The sequence below is a fragment of the Sciurus vulgaris genome, assembly GCF_902686455.1.
Source record: "Sciurus vulgaris genome assembly, chromosome: 5".
In the NCBI taxonomy this organism is placed as follows: Eukaryota; Metazoa; Chordata; class Mammalia; order Rodentia; family Sciuridae; genus Sciurus; species Sciurus vulgaris.
Window position 1 is genome coordinate 92,159,325 of NC_136465.1, and position 21,199 is coordinate 92,180,523.

At 33.9% G+C, this 21,199-nt stretch overlaps 1 protein-coding gene across 7 annotated transcripts in view; it reads right to left on the reverse strand.

Moving 5' to 3' along the window:
- SOX5 (SRY-box transcription factor 5) overlaps nt 1-21,199 on the reverse strand; it is a 955,660-nt gene that overhangs the window by 672,420 nt on the left and 262,041 nt on the right. For all 7 annotated transcript variants that reach the window (XM_079142036.1, XM_079142038.1, XM_079142034.1 and 4 more), the window contains one exon: nt 14,737-14,832. The gene's annotated coding sequence lies outside the window, so the exon portion shown is untranslated. The remainder of the gene's footprint in view (nt 1-14,736; nt 14,833-21,199) is intronic.

Below are 21,199 nucleotides of genomic sequence, written 5' to 3' on the forward strand. Positions count from 1 at the left end.
GGGTGCCATCAATAGAGCAGAAGTGCATCACTCATGGTCTCCAAAACGTCTCAGAAAGAGATCACCGAAAAGAAGATGTTCAACACAGAATGTGTTCAACTTTGTTTTTGGAGACTTCAGGTACTCCATTCAAAAGAATCAAAGCATATGGTTAAAACCAAGAAAGCAGATTAAGAACTCAGTTAATGAGCACCTTGGAGGTCATGTGCCTTCAGTGTTCATATTTAACTTGCCAAACCTGCACAGCAATATCTGCACAGCATTTCTACTCTCACAGAACTACCTTTCAAATGAGAACTTCCCCAAAGAAGGTTTAAGTCCTATTTCATGTCTGGTCACTTTCCTGTACACCCCTACTTTCTACTAGTTGTGCTTCCCTAACCCTCTTGAAGTAGCAGGTCCTAATTCCAAGAGTTACTGGGTTGGAAAACAGCTTCTGGGCAAATGATGTCATTCCAAAAACTTTTTATACCAGAAATAGTAGTTGGATTATTTCTGCCTCACAAATACTCTTGAGGCCTTATTTTAAATGTAATTTAGGTATTCTCACATGAGAATTTTTTTTGTTTTTAAGTAGCAATATTCTTGAAACAAAGTAGCACCCAGGGGATGAAGATAATAAAATAGTTTATAAAGGGTTAAATTTGTGTTAAGCTCACCCAACTCAAAAGTCCAGTTTACCCTATTCTTCTGTGTTCCATAGCATTAGCTATCTTCATATTTCCTTTTTAAGAATCAATCAACAGGGCTGGGGAGATAGCTCAGTTGGCAGAGTGCTTGCCTGTGAAGCATGAGGCCCTGGGTTTGATCCCCAGCACCACAAAAATATTAAAAAAAAAAAAAAAAAAATCAATCAACATGTGTTCCTTTGAGTTTTGATGAGTATTATTCCTTTCTAAAATCACTAAACATAATTTTTAAAACATTTTTTTGCCATTGAAAATTTTTTCCTATTCTTACAATATAAATATTCACCTATAAATTTTAATATCATTACAGATGTGATTTAAAAGTACAAAAATAAGTTCGTGCACAAAAACTCACTTATTTAAAATATTCATGTGAAGTTTGTTGATAATGAAAGAACACAGAATTCATTTTGGAAATAAGTTTCCTTTAGACCAAAATAGGCAAGTTCATTTGAACAATCTATTAAATATACTTTATTTAATAAATTGCTTCATCTACTGGGTCATTTTATTGAAATAATCATTTTTTCTTATTGAGGTATTTGGTTCTAAAAATGAAAAAATAGGGGGAGATACAGGAGAACTTTAAGAAAATAAACTGAGATACATCTGTAAATTCACAGATATGCTCAGGACAATGAGTAAATGCTTCATTAGAAAGAGAAAGTTAGGGGGCTGAAGTTGTGGTTCAGTGGTAGAGCGCTTGCCTGGCATGCTTGAGGCACTGGGTTGAGTCTCAGCACCACATATAAATAAATAAAATAAAAAGGTCCATTGACAACTAAAAAGACATTTTTTTTTAAAAATAAAAAATTCAAAAAGGATAAGGTAACCACAGAAACACTAAGAGTGGTAGAGGAATTTAAGTTGATGGTTTTCTAAAGGTAAACGTCGTAAGGCGGAATGACATCTATTTTCTATCATATAGCATCCATAATTTATTCTTAGTCTATAAATTTTAACTCTGAAGTATTATTCACAGTGATTCTGGGACTAAGATGAATTTAAATAAAAGCAAAAGTTGATATAACATGGAGAACTACCCAACTGCCACACACAGGGCAACTGTAAAGCACACTGCAAGTGGTAAGTCCCCCAATTTACCATGGAATTTTCTGAGCAAATCCTGGATACACCTTGGTGGGAGTATTACACCCCACCTTATCCTGCCTTGCCGAGTTCATTTTAAATGTGTTGAAATTATGAAAAAAAACATTTTGTTTGTTTAGATTTTTTCCTATTAACAAATTATATATTTATATCACAAGCTATATATACAGAAAACTCTATTATCAAAAGAACTATGTAAGGATGACTACATTGATGCTTAAGATATAAAAACAATGTGCATTTTTCTAAAGCAAAAGTCATATATGTTATGTTCATATATGAATGTACCACCAGTGAAATTCCACATCATGTACAACCACAAGATGGGATCCTAATTAGAACACATTATACTTCATGTATGTATAATTTGTCAAAATACACTATACTGTCATGTAGACCTACTAAGAAGAAATTTAAAAAGGAAAGTCATATATGTTCCTTAAAGAAAGTTAACCACAACACTCAACAAAAATAAGAAATATTTGGGGATGTAGCTCAGTGGTAGCATGCTTGCCTGGCATGCATGAGGCCCTGGGTTCAATCCCTAGTAAGGCAAGAGGAAGAGGAAGAGGAAGAAGAAGAATTTAAAAAGCAACCATATTCCCAGTCTAGGTAAGGCCTTGAAGCATTTTCTATATATTCCTGTGTGATATATACCCATATGTGCATATGTATGTGTGTGCATGCATAGATGCACACTCATGCAACAAATAATTCTTGAATTTTTACCATAATCCAGGTTTCCTGTATCATTATATTATTATTTTAAATAAAATTTATAAATACTACTTCCTGAGCTGCATAAATAAATGCAATATAGTATAAGCATACATTAATATTTAGTAAATAATTATGCGATACTGAATTTAACATTTGTTTAATATTGGACTTAAAGAATTATATAATAGTAAAGTTAAATACTGAAATTCAATATGTATTTTAAAAATATTTGTTAAATGTTAATGAAGATGTATATGCTACATAAATACACATACATATACATTCATTTTACATATATTATGCAAATTTCTTAAAGTACAAGCATCAACACTAACAGATTTTGCGTACTATGTAAACTGAGTACTTTATAAAATGACTCTGGCACAATAAAACAACTGACCCTCCTAGCTCCAGTGAGAGGCCTCATCTTACTGCAATCATTTCAGCATCATTTATTGTGGCATTTTCAATCTTTGCCAATTTGCTAAATGAACTATGATCTCATGCTTAATCTGCATTACTTGATAACTTATAAATATCACACATTTTATATGTTTAGTCCCTCATTTGGTTTCTTTTTATTAACTAAATATTTATATTTTCTCTACTTTTCTATTACTTTGCACACAGTTTAACTGCCTATTTTGATCATATAAAATTGTCAATATTTTAGCAGTTTTAAAAAATTTGGTAATTTATAGCCTTCAACTAATATACTGTGAATATATTTCTCAGTCAGTCTTGTCATTTAAGATGCAAAGAAATGCTGGATAAGGTATCTGCACCTGGATTCCCAGCTACTTGGGATCCTGAGGAAGGAGGATTGCAAGCTAGAGGTCAGTCTCTACAAATTGTCAGATTCAGTCTCAACATAAAAAATAAAAAATAAAGGACTGGGGATGTAGCTCAGCTTTTGAGTATCCCTGGGTTCAATCTTAGTACTGGGGCAGGGGGAGGAGCAACAAACTGAAGATTTTTACATTTTATGTCATCAAACCTATTAAAATTTGTATTTTGTGAATAATGCCTTTGGTGTAATGCTTTAAAAGAACATCTAATCTGTACCCCCACATGTGTCCACCAACGCTATCTCTTAGTACTTTATGGTTTATTTTGTTATGAATTTAAATATTTAATCCAACTGAAATTTGTACTGACAATGACAGAAAATTTTTTTAAAAAACTTAGAAAATCATCTTTAAACCATTATTTTTATATATTGAAATTCCTAAAAGAATACTTGTAGCAAATAAACTACTGTGTTAAGAGAGGAATTCAATTCCCTAAGGAGAGATCAAACATCATGTTTATATCATAATATGAATTATCATTATATTATAAAATACTACTGACTTTTAAAAGACAACTTTTTTTCACAAATTAAAGATGCATAGGTATGGGCATTACTTCAGACAAAAACCATTATGGTTCACAGTTGCTCAAATATTAGGAAATATTTATTACATTTCATAATGACTTGCAGCAGTTAAACTTGACTTACTTATGAAAAATGAATTTTTTAACAGAATGTGACTGTGGGGAAAACTTCTTCCACTGAGACATATAATGTAGAATTTCAGCATTCCAACTTTGCAAAAATTACTATGGAGACAGACTGGGTTTGAGGTTTTTTCTTAAATTATTGTTAGAATTGCTTCCTTATTGCTTTCTAGTCTAAAGAAAGATGCAAAAATAAGCAATTGTTTGCTCACATACATTGTCTTGAAGACTTCTAGTCAATACCTGATACATTGCAGGATGCAGTGGTGCCCACCTCTAATCCCAGCAACTCAAGAGTCTAAGGCAGGAAGATCTCAAGTTTGAGGCTAGCCTCAGCAACTTAAGCACCTGCCTCAAAACAAAGTAAGAAAGGGGCTGGAGGTGGGGATTAGTAGTAATGGGGCTCTGGGTTCAATTCCCAGTACTGGAGGGGGAAAAAATCCATGCATTATTCTATTTGAAGGAAAAATCCTCTTACTTACAAATAATTGTAATTACAAATGTTCAACAGGACAACAATGCTTAACCAGTTGGCTAAGTCATCTGACTTTTTAAAAGCATTAAGATAATTTTTCTACAACTTTTTTCCCCCACAAGACTGTATGTTGAACTCACAACTTCACACGTTAGGCACATGCTCTACCACTGAGTTGCGTCATCAGTCCATTTTATTTTGAGACAGGGTCTAGCTGGATTGCCCATGTTGGCCTCAAACTTGGGATCCTCCTGCCTTCGTCTCCTGAGTAGCTGGAATTACATGCATGTGTCACTGCATCCAGTTTGTCAGTACTGTTTATCAATGAAGAAGTTGGAAGCCATACCCAAAGAATTTTACAGAAAATATTATATTCTGCCAGGCAACTCAGTATCTTTGGGTTGCTTAAAGTGGATTAGTATTGGCTCCTTAAGTAACAATAGCTGTTCCAAGATCAGTACAGTGGAACATCTCTGCCACGACTGCATTACATTATTTAAGTTGATGTACATTTTGAAATGAGCTCTGTGATTCAAATTGTGCTAATAAGATTCCCCCAGTGAAATATGTGTGCATACACCAAAACACCCAGAAAATAAGGCTAATACTTTTATGCTAACTTATTCAAATGGATATTAAATATTTCTATGGAAAGCATGAAGACAATCAGATACAATCAGGCATTTAAATAAATAATTTTTGTTGAGAAAAAATTATAAGGGTAGAGTGCCATTAGATTTAAATTATTTTAGAATGCTTTTAATGGTGTTTTTACAGATGATGTTTCATTAACTTAAGTAGACTAAGCTGAGTATATGTCAAAAAGGAGTCTTCTTCAAGAGAAGTGCACAAGATGATCTGCAATGATTTATGAAGTCTCTGAAAGAGAATGAGCAATAGAATAGAACAGAAATTTTATTTCATTCAGAAAATATATAATCACATAATGAGTTATTACTTAAGAAATGAAGGATTCAAATGCAAAGACTATACTTTTGGTATCAATTCTCTCATAAGTTACCAGAGAAATGTAGATGAACAGCAGGATAATTATTTGCACAGGTATATGACATCAGAATCCTGTGTCTATACAACTGAAAATTAGTGCCTTTTTCTTTTTTTTCTCCCCAGTAATAACCAAGGTTTTGATTTCAGGGGGTCATTGGATTTGGCCATGGTCTTTCAATCTTGTTAATTATTATGTGTTCATAGTAATGCACATTTTTATCTACAGGTGGCAGACCTTTTTAAAATCAACTTCAATCATATTCAGTATTTTGTTTTGGTGGTTTTTTTTTTTTTTTTTAACTGCCACCCACATTAAAATGTAAGAGTGTGCTGTTCAGAGTTCTCATTAATGTTGCACAATTTAGATGATAGATTTGTCAACAAAGTGGCTCATTCTCAAAGGCCATTGAACCCTGTCGGGATAAATGCCTTAAAAATTGTATATTGCAGGATAATCTTTAATTATATAGAACTCACTTGACAATTTACAGTATATTGGGATTATTTTCCTTTTTCAGGCAATAAAGCATTTTACTTTCTAGATTAGGGTGAGTGAGGGAAAAAAAGTGATTGGATTTGATAAATAGTTAAAGCAAAAAGCTTGCTTATTTGCAAGTAAAAGAGAAAGGTGACCAAAAGGCATGTACAAATAACAGCCACTTAGGATCACAAATTATTAACTGGCTAAATGGTTAAAGCAAATAACTATAAATGCAGTGACATTTTGAAAGAATGTTAACTCAGAAGGAGATAAGCAAAACAAAAATAACTGCAACCAGTAGTGTAACTAACCACTCTTCTCAGTTTACCTCCACAAAATCTTGGATTTACAATAACTTTGTGAAGTTTCTTATTTTTGTTGTATTGCTTTGGTCAATGCAGTACATCGGCTGGGTTTGTTTGTTTTGTGTATGTGTGTGTGTGTGTGTGTGTGTGTGTTACCAGGGATTAAACCCAGGGCCACTCACTTTACCACTGAGCCATATCTCAGCCCTGTTTTTGCATTTTATTTAGAGACAAGGTCTCATTGAATTGCTTAGGGTCTTGCTAAATTGCTGAGGTTGGCTTTGAACTTTCCATCCTCCTGCCTCAGTCTCCCAAGCTGCTGGGATTATAGGTGCTTGCCATTGCGTGCACCTGGCCGTAAACTGTTTTTCTACTAAGCCTCTTTATGAGATTATTGATTTAACATGGAGAACTATTTCAAAACACATATAAATAAAATATTCATAACTTTATACTCTCAAATTATTTTACTTGCACTCAGTTTAATGGCATTCTACAGTATCATTAATCACATTTCTTTGAAAATGAACACTGGAAAAAATTAATACTTATTTTACTACTTAATTATCCTTCATTTGCAATGTGGAAAATTCTTTACAAGTTATCTTATTTTACTTAATTTTTGAAAGATACATCGGTTTAATTTACAATATTTGCAACACATTTCTCCCACCTGAAAATATGGCAGATTATTAAAGAAATAAATATAAACCATCATAATTTGCTATATTATTTTAATATTTATTATAAAATATGTGCAGAATAGATGTAGTTTAACAAAAAGTGAAAGCACACACACCCACATAACCATCCCGTAGGACACTACTTGCCCTCTCTCTTGGGTCAGAAATGGCTCCTAACCCAAATTCTCCCTCTGCAACATTCCTCCACCTCAACTTCTGTCCTCATTCCTAGCCATCAGCACTACCCAGTTCTCGTAGTAGTAGCTCCTTGATTTTCTTTATAATTTTACTATCTACAATGATCTTTGAAGAATATAATTTAGCTTACCTGGAATCGGCCTGTATATATTCTGAGTGCCCTGATTTTTCCAGCAAATATGAATTAGAGCACTAAGATTCCTCCATTTTAATCTCATCAAAATTTCATTGTTTGGCTGTTCTATAATTTTCCATCTTGTCAACAGCAAATATTTCTAGCTTCTTGGCAAACCCAAATTATTTCTCCAGTGGACATTCTTGTACATGTCTCCTGATCCATATATGCACTTATTGCTCTAAGAAATTTACCAGAATTGTTATTACATGAGCCGAGAGCTATGAATTTCAACTTTACTAGGCACAATATCCAAAAGTGGCTGCTAAAATTCACATTGTGATAAGCGCTGCTGAGTGCTACTGTAGTCTGTGCCCTGGACAGTGCTTGGCACTGCTAGACATTTCAGATGTCCCCACTCTGAAGCACATGTAGCACCAACTCATTAAGAGTTTTATTTGTATTTCCTTGACCACTGTTGAGATCAAGCACTTTTTCATATTTTGGACATTTATACTTATAGGCTATTTGGATTTTTTTTTTTCTTTTTTTTTGCTTATTTTTCTACTAAATTGTGTGAATATTTATATTGGTTTGAACCCAGGGGCACTTAACCACTGAGCCACATGCCTAGCCCTTTAATTTTTTTATTTTGAGACAGGTTTTTGTGACCTTGCCTATGGCCTCACTAAGTTGCTGAGGCTGGCATTGAACTTGTGACCCTCCTGCCTTAGCCTCCCTGGCCACTGAGATTACAGGCGTCTGCCACTGCGCCCAGCTCTAATTTGTAGTTTTAAAAAATGGATTCTGGGTACCACCTTTGTTGATGATGTTTTATGAATTAAGCTCACCACTCCATGCCCTGGTCTTTTCAAACATTTTATGATGCTTTCTGAAAAATAAACAAAACAAATGTAGGATGTATGATTTTATGGCCTTTATCCTTCCCAACTCCTGGTTCCTACTTTCTGGTTATTCTTTTAGAGTCTATTTTGAAAGATATACTGTTTTGCCTTTTACTCTCAGGTTTCTGACCTACTAAAACTGTTCTTTGTTTTAGAGATGGGGGGTCTCACTATGTTGCCAAGGATGGCTCTGAACTCCTGCATCAAGCCACACTCTTGCCTCAGTCTCCTGAACAGCTAGACTACTGGCTAAACATACACATCACAGATTTTGAGGGTGGGGAATAAAGCTGACTTCTTTAGAGGCAGACATACAATTCCATGTTTTACAAGTACAGACAATTAATTTTCACAATTCCCATGTATTTAAAAGCTTCTTATTTCTCTACTACTTGGAATCATCTCTATTATTGTAAGTATCCATACTGGCAAGATTCTGTTGGTGAGATTTCTATTGTTTTCATTAGTTTACTCATCTATCTCTCCAGCAAAACCCTACTTTCTGAATTAACAAAGCTGCATAATATCTATAGGAACAATTCTCTTAACTCATTCCCATTTCTACTTTTTTTTTTTCTTTTTTTCAGTACTGAAGATTCAACCCAGGGTTTTGTATATGCTAGGCAAGTGCTCTATCACTGAACTACACCCCCAGTCCTCATTCTTACTTTTTATAGAACGTCTTGACTATTTACTGTCTTTACATTTTGGAATCATCTTGTCACACTACATACATAGGTTCAAATACACATAGTAATACAAACAACAAGAAATATAAAACAATCGATTGACATTATGATTGTGTCAGCATTATATGTAAAAGTCAGTTTGAAAGTAAGGGACATCTTTATAAGATTAGCTCTCTCAGTCTATTAACATGGTACATCTCATCATTTATTTTAGCCTTTGAAAATATTGCTTAATGAAGTTTCACCATATTTCCCAGAGATCCTATATATCTCTTATTATTGGAAACTAAGTAAAAACTGGCACTGATATGTAGAAATACAGTTGATTTTGTATATTGTCAGATACATAAATATACAGAATAACTAATATCATTTGTCAATAATAATAGCTAAGTGTTTCTTTTTTAATCCTAATAACTTTATTTCTTTATCTTGCTTTACTTCAGTGGCTACAATTTTTTTTAAAAAATAAATAACAGGGGTGCTAGCAATATCCTTTCTTGTTCTTGAACACAGAATGTTTTCAACATCTACTTCTTACAATTTTTTTGTGCTAGAATTATTTAATATCACAGTAAGGAAGCTCCTCCCTGTTTCAGTTTTCCAAGGATTTTCAAGTACTAGAAATATATATATATATATTCAATCTTATCAAATCCTTTTTCTTCATTTATCAAAATTATCATATATTTGCCTTTAGTCTGTATTACATTTTTATGTTAACAAGTATTCTGGAATACACCATTTGGTTATAATAAATTATTATTTTTATATATGGCTGAAGTAGGTTCGCTAATACTTTGTTGATGATTTTCCATCTATAATCTTGAGAGGAACTGGCCTGTAAATAACCTTTTCATACTATTCTTGTCAGGTTTGGATATCAAGATTACATGATCTTTATAAAATGAGGGGGAATTGTTACCTCTTCTATTTTGTGAAAAAACATTTAAAATTAAACATTTCTTCCTTGAATATGCCTGTAAAGTTATCTATGTCTAAAATTTGTTTTGTAGGGCAATTTTTTATTAAATAAAATTTTATCTGTAGCTATAGAAGGTTCTCTATTCACTGTTCAGTAAATCTTGCCAAGTTGTTGTTTTCTAGGAATTTTTGTATTCATTCAAATCTTCATATTATGAAGTTACTCAAAATATTCCTTATTGACTCTTTGATATATAAACATCTAACATGATGCCCACTTTTCAGTCCTGATACTGACAATTTGCCCTTTGTCATTTGCTTTCTTGTACAGTCTCATCAGAGGTTTGAAAACTATTTATGTTTTCCAACAATCAATTTTGGTTTCCATAGTTTTCTCTGTTCTACATTTACTTACCGCTTTGATAATTCTGTTCTTACTTTAATGTCTTCTTTCTAGTACTATGACTTTTTGTCTTTTTTCTTTTTAAAAACTGATGTAATATTTGTACATATTTATGAGTTATAGCACAGTGATCCAATACATGCATATATGTGCAATAAATATGTAATGATCAAACGGGTGATTAGCATTTCTTTCTCCTCTTTTATCATTTCTATGTGGTAGGATGTAGCTTCTTAGATGAATTCTTGACCAATAAATTTTTATTCTTTATTTTTCTATAGTTACAAATTTCCCAGTAAAAACTTTCTACAATTTAAGTATATAGGATGTTCCCTATTGTTTTATGTAAAATATTTCTAATGTCCATTTTGATTTTTTTTTAATTGTGAAATGCTATTTCTAGTTCTATTTCTGTTATTCATTTCTACCTCAATTTTATTGTGGCATTATTTCAAAATCTTGAAAACTATGGAGACTTACTTTATTAAAATATGTATTGATTTAGAATATGGTCAACTTTTGTTATTGTTCCATGTGTGTTTGTAAAAAATGTCAGCTTTACAGTTGTATGCAAAGTTGCACATATGTCCATGAGGTTAAGTTTCTTAACTTTTTTTTTTCAACTCTAAATCTCCTGATTTTTCTGTCCATGTTATCATCTCAGCTACTAAAAGAAGTAAGTTAATATCACTGCAACTCTTTGTTGTTCTGTCATTTTTTTCTTAATATATTTTGAGGCTATCCTAGGGATATTAAGATTTAAAATTATTCTATCATCCTATTCAATTGAAACTTCAATTATTTATAAAGTGATTCTATTTCCAGTAATGGTTTGGGTTTTAAAGTCTCTTTTACTTAGTGGACTTTAAATCACACCAGTATTTTATAATATTTTCAGGATCTGTTGTTTTATATGGGAGGAATCTGAGGTATAGGGTTAAGAAATGATCCTGGGGGTGTGAGTAGTATAGTCAGATGAACCCAAATAGCCTATCTCCAAAGACTATGTTCCTGAGTATCTTGGATCTCTTTTTCATTCTTACAGTCTGCTTAGGCTCTAGAGCGGAGAAAACACTCTCAGTTTAATTTCTACAAAGAATTTCTCACAAATTGTCATCTAATAGTGACATTTTTTCCTTACATAGCTTAAGTTCTAACTATCCTAATATTCTAAGTAGAATAAAAAATATTTTAAGAAAGAAAAAATATTCTTAATCTATAAATACAGTAGTCAACCTCTTTCAATTATATGTAAGGAAAAAAGTGTAAAGTTTTGGGTTTTGCCTTTGAAATAAATATATGCACCAGAAATCTTTCTGTGGTTGTCCAATGCCACTGAACTGCAGCATACTACCTCAAACCAACACAGCCCAAGAGAACCAGCCAGGCTGCAATGTGATCGAGAGTTTTAAATGGTTGTACAGCTCTACTAAGAAGGAAAGCTCATTCCAACTAGACCTCATGAGAATAGCAGAAAAGGATGGGAACTGGACTGCTTCACCTCTCCTTGAATAAACACAAATATAGTACTTTAACAAACAGAGGCACTAAGCAACTATGTAACCATTCTGGGATTCTCATATCTTTCATATTTTCTAAGTATTAATATTTTATTCAATGATATTTATAATAAAAAATTTTAATGCATGAAGAAAAGTAAAGTTTCTCAGGATTTCATGATCCTGAGCTAATTATAATTGATGTACTTACTTTCAACTTTTATGTTAATTTTGATGTGCTTACATATGTACATGTGAATGTACATATGTGTGTGCAAGTATATATGTATGTATTCACAAATCTGGAAATGCACTGTATCCTTACAGTAGTCTCTAACTTGTTTCATTTAATGTAACATCATATATAACTTCATGTTTTAAAAATGCTTTAAAAATATTTTATTTGCTGCATAATATTCTATGTGTATATCCAAATTTATCTAACAACTGCTTTATTGTTGAATGGTTTAGCCAATCTCCAATTCTTTCCCCCTATAAATACATGAAATGAACATATTTATATAAATTTTGTCTCCTTTTAAAATTATTTCATTAATTTAAATTCTTAAAAGCAAAATTATGAGATACTGCTAATTAGACCCTAATGTAAATTTTCTTATTCTTCCACTGCATTAACTGAGTGGTATCTGTAGGCTGATATGGTGTGGCCAGAGAAGGTGGGTCCCTGGGAGCATGCCTTCAGGGGTTATATATTTGGTGAGCAGAGCTAGCTGGCTCGAAAGTGCGCTGTCCCTCCACTTTCTGATCATCATGTGACCTGCTTCCCTCTACCACACTCTTCCACTGGGATATTCTGCCCTGCCTCAACTGGAGCCCCAAGGAATGAAGCCATTGCCTCCTAAACAGTTGCCAAATAAACTTTTCCTCCTCTAAAATTGTTCTTGTCAGGTCATGATTCTTCTCAGGGCATGACTGCTGGAATATCAATTCTGGATATCCCAAGCCACACTAGGCAAAACTCACATGCTCGAAGTAGCAGTAAGAGGTGAAGGTCCCAGGTTCCTGAAGACTGTGCAAACACTTGCTCAGCTATGAACAAGTTTCTCAGACTTCACTTAAGAGAAATCCAAGTCTCTCATTTTCAAATGGTTATTTTGGATTCCTTGCAAACAAATAGTTTCCAAAATAAGAGTAGAAATGTTGCATAGGATGCTCTGGAAATATTTTAAGTTCTTAACAGCAATGGCCAAGTCACCTCCTGGAAATGTAATGTGTCCCAGCACTGTTGAAAGTACCCATCGCCTCATGTTCTTATTATCGTATTATAAATTCCAAACTACTTTTTACCCATAAGATAGTAATTGAGGTATAACTTTGCATTTCTTTTATTAGCCTTTGCACTGAATAATTAATTTCTCATAAATTATTTGTTCTTATATCTTGTTGTTGTTGTTTTATTGTTTCGTTTTTTGTTTGTTGGTACCAAGGATTTAACTCAGGAACACTTTACCACTGAGCCAGCTCTTTTTGTTTTTAAGACAGGGTCACAATAAATTGCTTAGGGCCTCTATAAGTTGCTAAGGCTGGCCTTGAACTTGTGATCCTCCTTCCTCAGCCTCCAGAGCCACTGAGATTAGAGGCATGTGCCACTACACCCAGCTGTCTTGTTATCTTTTAAATTAAGATATTAGAGTCTTTCTCATATAACAACTCTTTACATTTGATATCTGCCATATTTGTTGGAAGTATTAATATCAATTTGTCAGTTGTCCTTCAATTGTATTTATCCTGGTGTTTTTACTTGTAGAACTCTGGAAGTTTAACGTGACAGTTACTCATTTGTGATTTATTCCACTTTTGCTAGCATAAAAATACACTATTAACTTATGCCTTCTTATGTATTATTTTCTACACATATATGGAGACTGATTTCCAAATATTTTAATTATTATTTTAAAATTTAGCTGGGTGCAGTGGCACATACCTGTAATCCCAGTGGCTCAGGAGACTGAGACAGGGGGATCCTGAGTTTAAAGTCATCCTCAGCAAGAGAGAGGTACTAAAAAACTCAGTGAGACCCTGCCTCTAAATAAAATACAAAATAGTGCTGGAGATGTGGCTTAGTGGTCCAGCGTCCATGAGTGGTCCAGCACCAAAGGAAAAAAAATTTAACAATTTATTTTCACAAATATACTTGTATCATGAAGTGCTAGAGACATAAGTCATAAGACTTGAAGTGTGGATTACTGAAAAAATTAAGTTCTAGTTCACTATGAATCACCATGCAAGAAGATCGCTTTTTCATGATTTGTTTTTAGTTATCAACAGAAGGTGATTTCCTTTTCAATCTTACTAGAGACAATCCTCTTCTCAACAGTAGGATTCCTTACCTCCAAGTTTTCCTGCTGTTACCCACAGGACTGCTAATCAGCCAAAGGCTTATAAAAGGATTTTCAACTCTAGGTCTGTGGTCAAACTTTCAGTTCTTTCTCCCAGGAGAATCAAGTTTTCAAAAAGACAAACAAGCATTTCATAAATGCACACACAGATGCCCATGACACTTTTCTGCCAGCACATTGATAAATATATGTTTGATCTCAGCAAAATTTCACTTTTGTATGTGTTTACAGAAACGTACCCTAGAATACTTAATCACCTATAGAAATTTTCTAACGTGTGTGATCGACCCTTTGTGACCCAAAATATTTCTTTTGCCGAAACAACAAAAATGGAGTAACAAATGTCTTATGAAACATTTTTCAGTGGAGACAAAAACTTTGGCAACTTCAAGAAAAGTGTGTCTCATTAAGAAAATGAAAAGAAAAGAAATGTTGCTATCATTTGCCAGTTTAGAGACATTACCTACATAATGAGTCTCAAAATTATAATTATAAAGCCAGTTGACAACTGAATATATAAGACTGTGTAGTATATTTTTATATGCATACATTTCATATATTTTTACTTATAAAGTAAAAATAAAAGAAGGCATATAAACTTCCTTTTTCGTGAAGCAGCAAATACAGCAATCACTTTTAAAGTTACATATTATACGTTTTATGGGCATACCTTTTTTCTTTCCCAGTGTAGTACTACAAATCTCTGTTCAGCTTTCAGAATCTTGTAAACTGATTCAAACAGGAATCGTGTCATCAGCCAGAGGAATGCTGGAAAAATAAAAGCAGACCATTAACATTGTGCATGGTTTCATTTATTAAATATATTTATAAATGTAAATTTATACTTATACTAACTATAAATATAGATTTACAGATATCAGCATAACAAGATTATGGTTTATGAAAGAAGAGGCATTATCTTGCTATTAAAGGCTGCCAGAATTAATCTAAAAATGCTTATGTACATGTTATATCATACACAGATACGCTAATTTCCTCAGAACTTGTTCATTTAGTGTGATTTTAATGAAAATATCCTGCAGATACTTCAGGATGGGCTACACTAAGGTAGAATCTTATTTCTTGGAATGATTTATGAGAAATCTTCAGGTGTCTTCTGAGGTCCCTTCCTTGACAACAGGAAGACTCAACATAGTCCTTGTTCAGCTGTCTCTCCATGCTTATCCCCAGCTGTGGATCACTATGATGCCACTGTCCAGTTCACCTTCAGAAATACTGCTCTTACACTGTCTTCAAGAAATATAGTTCTGACTTTGTTACCAATTTATCCAAGCAGGAGAAAAATAGCCCCTGTCAATCAGTTGAAATTTCCAAGAATCAGACCAATGAAAACAGGGAACCCATATGTGACGGTCTCTTCAATGTCAATTCAATTCAAGGAGAATTGAGTATACTTCGGCGTTCATTTTTAAAGCTTCACTGATTATTATATTTTAATCACAACGTTTATAGTGTTTATGCAGTTTTATTATCACACTATATGTTCCTGAAACATGATTGGTATAGGGGGATTTTATTCATCGGAGAACCAGAACTTTAGTTAATAAGCACAGAATTCCTAAAGTCAGCATCATTAGTAAACTCATGAAATAATGTGAATTCACATTAATTTACTAATTACTCCATTGGAAAGTATTCCAAAATGAGAAAATTTATCATTAAAAACACCAAACAGAAATTATGTAGCTAAAATAAAATAAAGGATATCTATACAATCAATAAAAAAAAAAATTACTTAATTTTTGAAAAACCCCTCAAACTCTACTTTTTTTTAGTTCAATGAAATTTAATTTCACATCTGGCCAAATGTAGAGACTATCATAATTGATTTGATAGAAATTTTGTCACATTATGTACTTAGGTAACAGAAATTCACAGGTAGTGATTTTTACCCACAAGAGGGAGCCTGCATTTTTATGTTTTTGTCATAGAACTTGAAAAACAAATTAAAATATGAAATTCTAAAAATGTTTATTGATATCAGCATCTTTATGTCAGGTCAAGTTTTGAGACAATCAGATTACAGTTGGCATATTTTTCATAATTATACATATCAGTAAGTCAGAAGATTAGAAAGACAATTGGAAATTCAAAAAATTTTCTTCCTATGTTTTATTCGCATATACAAATGAAGATGTAGTTGCCAAAGTGGCCTAAGAGAAAGGTATGAGTAACATTTGTTATGTAAAATTGTCTAGAATTATTATGAGCGCTCTATCTATACCCAAAGTTAATTACAGAGTATGGGAATGACGTTTCAGTCATTCCCTTATCAGAAAAGGTTTATATAAACGAATAATTTTCTATGCTTTTATGTAACAAAAACAACTACTTTAAAATTTTTTAAGATCACCATTCTCACTACTATCACTTAAAACTTGCCTAGAAAATGAGATAATGAGCATTACACCATAATGAACTTTCCTTTCTTACACGTGAGAAGTACCTTTTTTTCTTAAAAAGCAAAAAAAAACTAAGGTCAATTTATTTTTATCCTATAATCTCCTAAGCAATGCCTTAAGGTGCTGAGGCTCTCTGTATAAATAAATGTACTCTGAGTTTTGAAAAAAAAAAAAATCAAACAAATTCATCCTTAAAAACTATCTCCTTAAAAAAGACACTATCTAAAAAATAATTTTGGCAACTCATACCAACCTAGAGTGATCTGTTCTATCACATTCAGCAACACAGCAATAATAGAGTTGAAAGAGGTCTTGTGACCCTTGGAAACGGTAAGGAAGACGGATGGCAAGAATTCCATCCCTTCTCAGGGTCCTCGGCTTAGTTCCTAGAAGGTATCATACAACATGGCAGGGAGCTGAGGAAGAAGGGGTTAATCACTGCTGATCTTCCTTCTGGAATTCCAAACTACCCATTAAATCATTCGTTTTTTTCTCCCACTAGGGATGGTGAATCTAATGGACTTAAAATCAATACCTTATAAATAACATAAAAAATATATTCATTTTATGGACTAATGTACCCTAGTGTCTGAATCCTATTTACACCCTGTGCTTTAAAAAGGAACAACAGACCCATTTCTGCCAGTAAAAGGTTACTCAGTCACGCTAGTGACATGCTGCAGAATGCACTGTCATACTAAAGTGCAGCACGAGGGAAAGATTGGTGGCTGCAAAACCACTATTGTGGAAACTTGCAGCACAGTGTGAACTTGTATTAGAAAACACCACTAGGGTGGAGCATGCAGGTATATTCTGAGACCTTAGCCATGTTCTGTGGTGATATGGTGACTTTAGAGGTCCCTAGATCATTCTCCTGTTTCATAAGTTACATATATTACATGGAGTTTTTAGTTTATCAAATATGACATGATAAATCTAAAAAATAAATACAACCTCCACTTAATAGCCAATTTTACAATGATTTTTCAAAACTGGATTAAAAATCCTAAAAGGCAGAAAAGCTCAGTAAAGTACCAAAGAGACCTTAGCCAAATAGATATAATGTGAGATCCAGTCATATTAAACCACAGGCAGAGGCAAGCTCTGCCAAGACAGAGGGTACTTCATTTATCAGAGATAGCAGGGAGTCACCAAACAGGTGACTATTTGTTGGTGTTTATATATTGAGAAAAGATTGATAAGAAAGTTTTATATTTATGCAATATTCTCCAAACCAAAGAATCCACAGTCTTACCTTGAAAACCAATTTTATCACTCAGGAAGTATTACACTTAGTTTAAAAATAAAAAAAAAAAAATCAATCTCAACTTATACTAAGTTTATTTTGAAATACCTTATTCTGCCTTCAATAATTTAAAGATATCATATGTAGAGAAACCCTATAAAGAGCAAGGATGCCTTCAATGCAAAGATAAAAGTAAGGCAGAGAGGGGAGTAAAAGAGGGAGAAAGGGGAGAAAAAGGAAATAAAGCTAAAAGCTAAAGGAAGACCTTCTGGAAAAATACCACCTGACTTATTTTTTGTTGCAGTAGATAGGAATCTAAATGGAGACTAATGAATAAGAAAAGCAACTTTAAAACAGACTTCCTGAGAGAATTCTAGCAACAGGTCGGCATGAGATTTTCTGTTCAGTTTTACTGGCTTGACATCCATATAGTTATAAAATTACAAAAAAAAAAAAAAAAAAAATACTGTTGTTCTTTATTCCATTTGCCAACCAGAGTCATTTATCCCCTATTAGATAAAGTATAATAGACTCTACCGAAAGGGTCACTGGCCTTCCATTTAATGATATTGCCAGCCCCAATCTGCATTTTCCCGGCAATGTCCCTCAACACAGAATAAATGGCTGATCTCTTCACAATAACAGCTGATTTCTATTTATTAAGCTAAAAAGGTCACCATTTTCTACGGCTGGGCCGCCCTGCACTATTGATAATTTTATGCATAAACAAATGGCAAATTTGTGCCACATAAATATGCATTAGCAATTACTTTTTCCTCGGGCAACGCTCACCGCATGCAAATGTGTACCTCGCAGGGCCTGGTAGCTTTTGTTTTAGCTCTTGAACAGTGAAACAAAAGAGCACAATAAACAATTTTTAAATTGCCAATCAATAAGCAATGCAAATGCAAAGGTAAATGGCAAGAAACTTGCTCAGAAACAACAAAACAAAAGTGAGGGAAGCGGGGGATGGTGGAAGGATTTTCTTTTTCATATTATTTCATTTCTTTCTCGTTTCTAATGAAAAGGCTAAAGTACTCTTGACACAGAACAGCTAGCTAGGCTGGTACCAAAGCAGATGCCAGATGGGCAAAGTAGAAAATATACACATGTTGAATCAACACACACACACACACACACACACACACACACTAAAAAGAGGGAAAAGGAAACACTGTGTTCCTACATGTGATTTCAGAGACCTCAGTCCTCAAATTTCTGATCTCCAATTTCAGAGGTTCAAAGAAGTTTCAATTTCAGAGATTCAGAAGAATTTTGAAACTAGGAGGAGCTACTGAGACTCATAAACACTGTACTTTGCTAGGCTGCTTTTCGATAATGTCAGCCAAGGGGAATATGCTTTGGGAATGAATAGGATACTTTTAAGAACACAAGAAAAAGGGCTAAATGAGGAATAGTTAATAGGAAACAAAAAGCACCTGCAAGCATTGCCACTTTCTTATACTACAAAATGTTCAGGATCAAATACTTGATCTCAGGAAAATTCAAGAATGATGTCTGGACACTAGGTAAAAAGATAAAGGAAAGAGGCAACAGGTGTAAGAAATGCAGGAAACAAGTGTTACCTAATTGGAACATGGGAACAAATGATAGCTCAATAAAAAAGCTGACTGTTTCGTCAAGAATGAACCTTAGGAGATTTTTCTGGGGGGTGGGAGAATGCTATGAGCCAGGCACTGCTGTAAGTGCTTTGCACTTACATCCATCACACTTCTTTGCAAACCTCCACAGGTTGGTAGTATCACCGTTTCTCCCATTGCACAGCGCAGGAGGTATGGTAAGGCTGAGAAACTTAACAGTTAATGGAAAACAAGGCCAGTCTTGGCTTTGACCCTGTCTGATGCCTGCACCTGCCATCCACTCCCAAAAGCCACCCAAGTTGACCCTACTGAGAAATCTCTCCCTAAATGTGTTCATGGTTTTACCTTTGCACAAATAAGCCAAACTATATCTGAAAAATTTAAATTCAGAGCTTATGCAAATTTCAAGTTATTAAAATATTTTAACTTCTGTAAAATAGACAAATAGTAATTTGCACATTAGTATGGATATATCTTAATACATTGGTGCATGTACATGGAGAACACGCCATATTCTCAATAATCATTTGAGAACTGAAAAAACCACTTTGGAATCCCCATCTTCACCTTAATATGATTATGGATTTTACTATTACACAAAGGATTAATTTAATAAGTTTTAACCACCAACTAGTTAAATTAAATATGTAAGTATTTGGGGGACTAAATGCAAATAGGCAAACCTGAAAATCTAAAACCTGTATGTTGCTCTGTCTTGCTCAGAAACAACAGGTTTCACAGGACTTTAGAGATGGTGACTGGAAGTCAAACTTCTTCAGAAAAGTCCATGAAACTTCTTCCAGCAATGTTTCTACCTGATAATATCAGAATTGGAAGGCCAGGGATAATGGATAACACAGGGACCTCTATGAGAATAAGAACCAAATGGTCCCTTGGAGGTGCCACACATGAAGGTCCTCAAAAAGACTATAGTTTTCTTTGTTAGAAAAGTATTACATCTAATATTAAACCCCATCTTCCTCAGATTTAGAGTTTTAAGAATCAAGTACCACTCATTAGCTTAAAATTTCTAGAGGTAGATTCCAGTATAATAAAGATTATCTGATATATACATTCAAATGAATACATGGTGTCTTCCTATTTTGTTTTTTTTTTTAATTTTCATTCTTCATGGCTGAACATACCAGAGTCTTAGAGTTCCTTATCACCCAATATGTGCCAAAAGCCATTACTTTTGAAGAGGCCAAGTTTTAATTATCATTCCTTGTCCAACGTCTCACCGTCATCTACATAAGGAAAGGGCTTCAAACTAAGACCACACATATTCTAACTGAGTGGGGCTTAGCCAGAACTTACAAGTACTTACAGTCTCTACTACATAGAATGCATATAAATTGAAGTGCACAGGAAATACGTAAACACCAACGTGTGTTATACAAGACCACTGTATATCACAGTAACCAAAGGCTCCATGTTGGATTCCTAGTCACAGATTGCATCAAATAATCACATTATTTGTCCACAGTCACCCCTCCTTTTTTGGTGCAGAGAACTGAACGCAGAGCTTTGTATGTGTTAAGTATGTGCTCTAACACTGCGATACACTCCCAGCACCCACCATCCCAGTTTTCAAAGCAACAAAATTTGAAGGCTCCAGAAAGTCACAGAGAGCAAAAGGTAATTCCAACGAGAACTTGGTATAGATGGCAGGAGAAGAGTCACTACCTCATTTGCCTCTGGTGAGGGGCTGACAGTCTCTTTGTCTTCACTCCTTTCTCTCCCCACCCCCTGCTCCACTGATCCTGATCCAGATCTACTTGTGGGTCAAGTTCCAAACTCCCTTGCAATCATCTTCCAAGTATGTTCAGCCACTGGCAGGCAACTGATCAAGGTATAAAGATAGG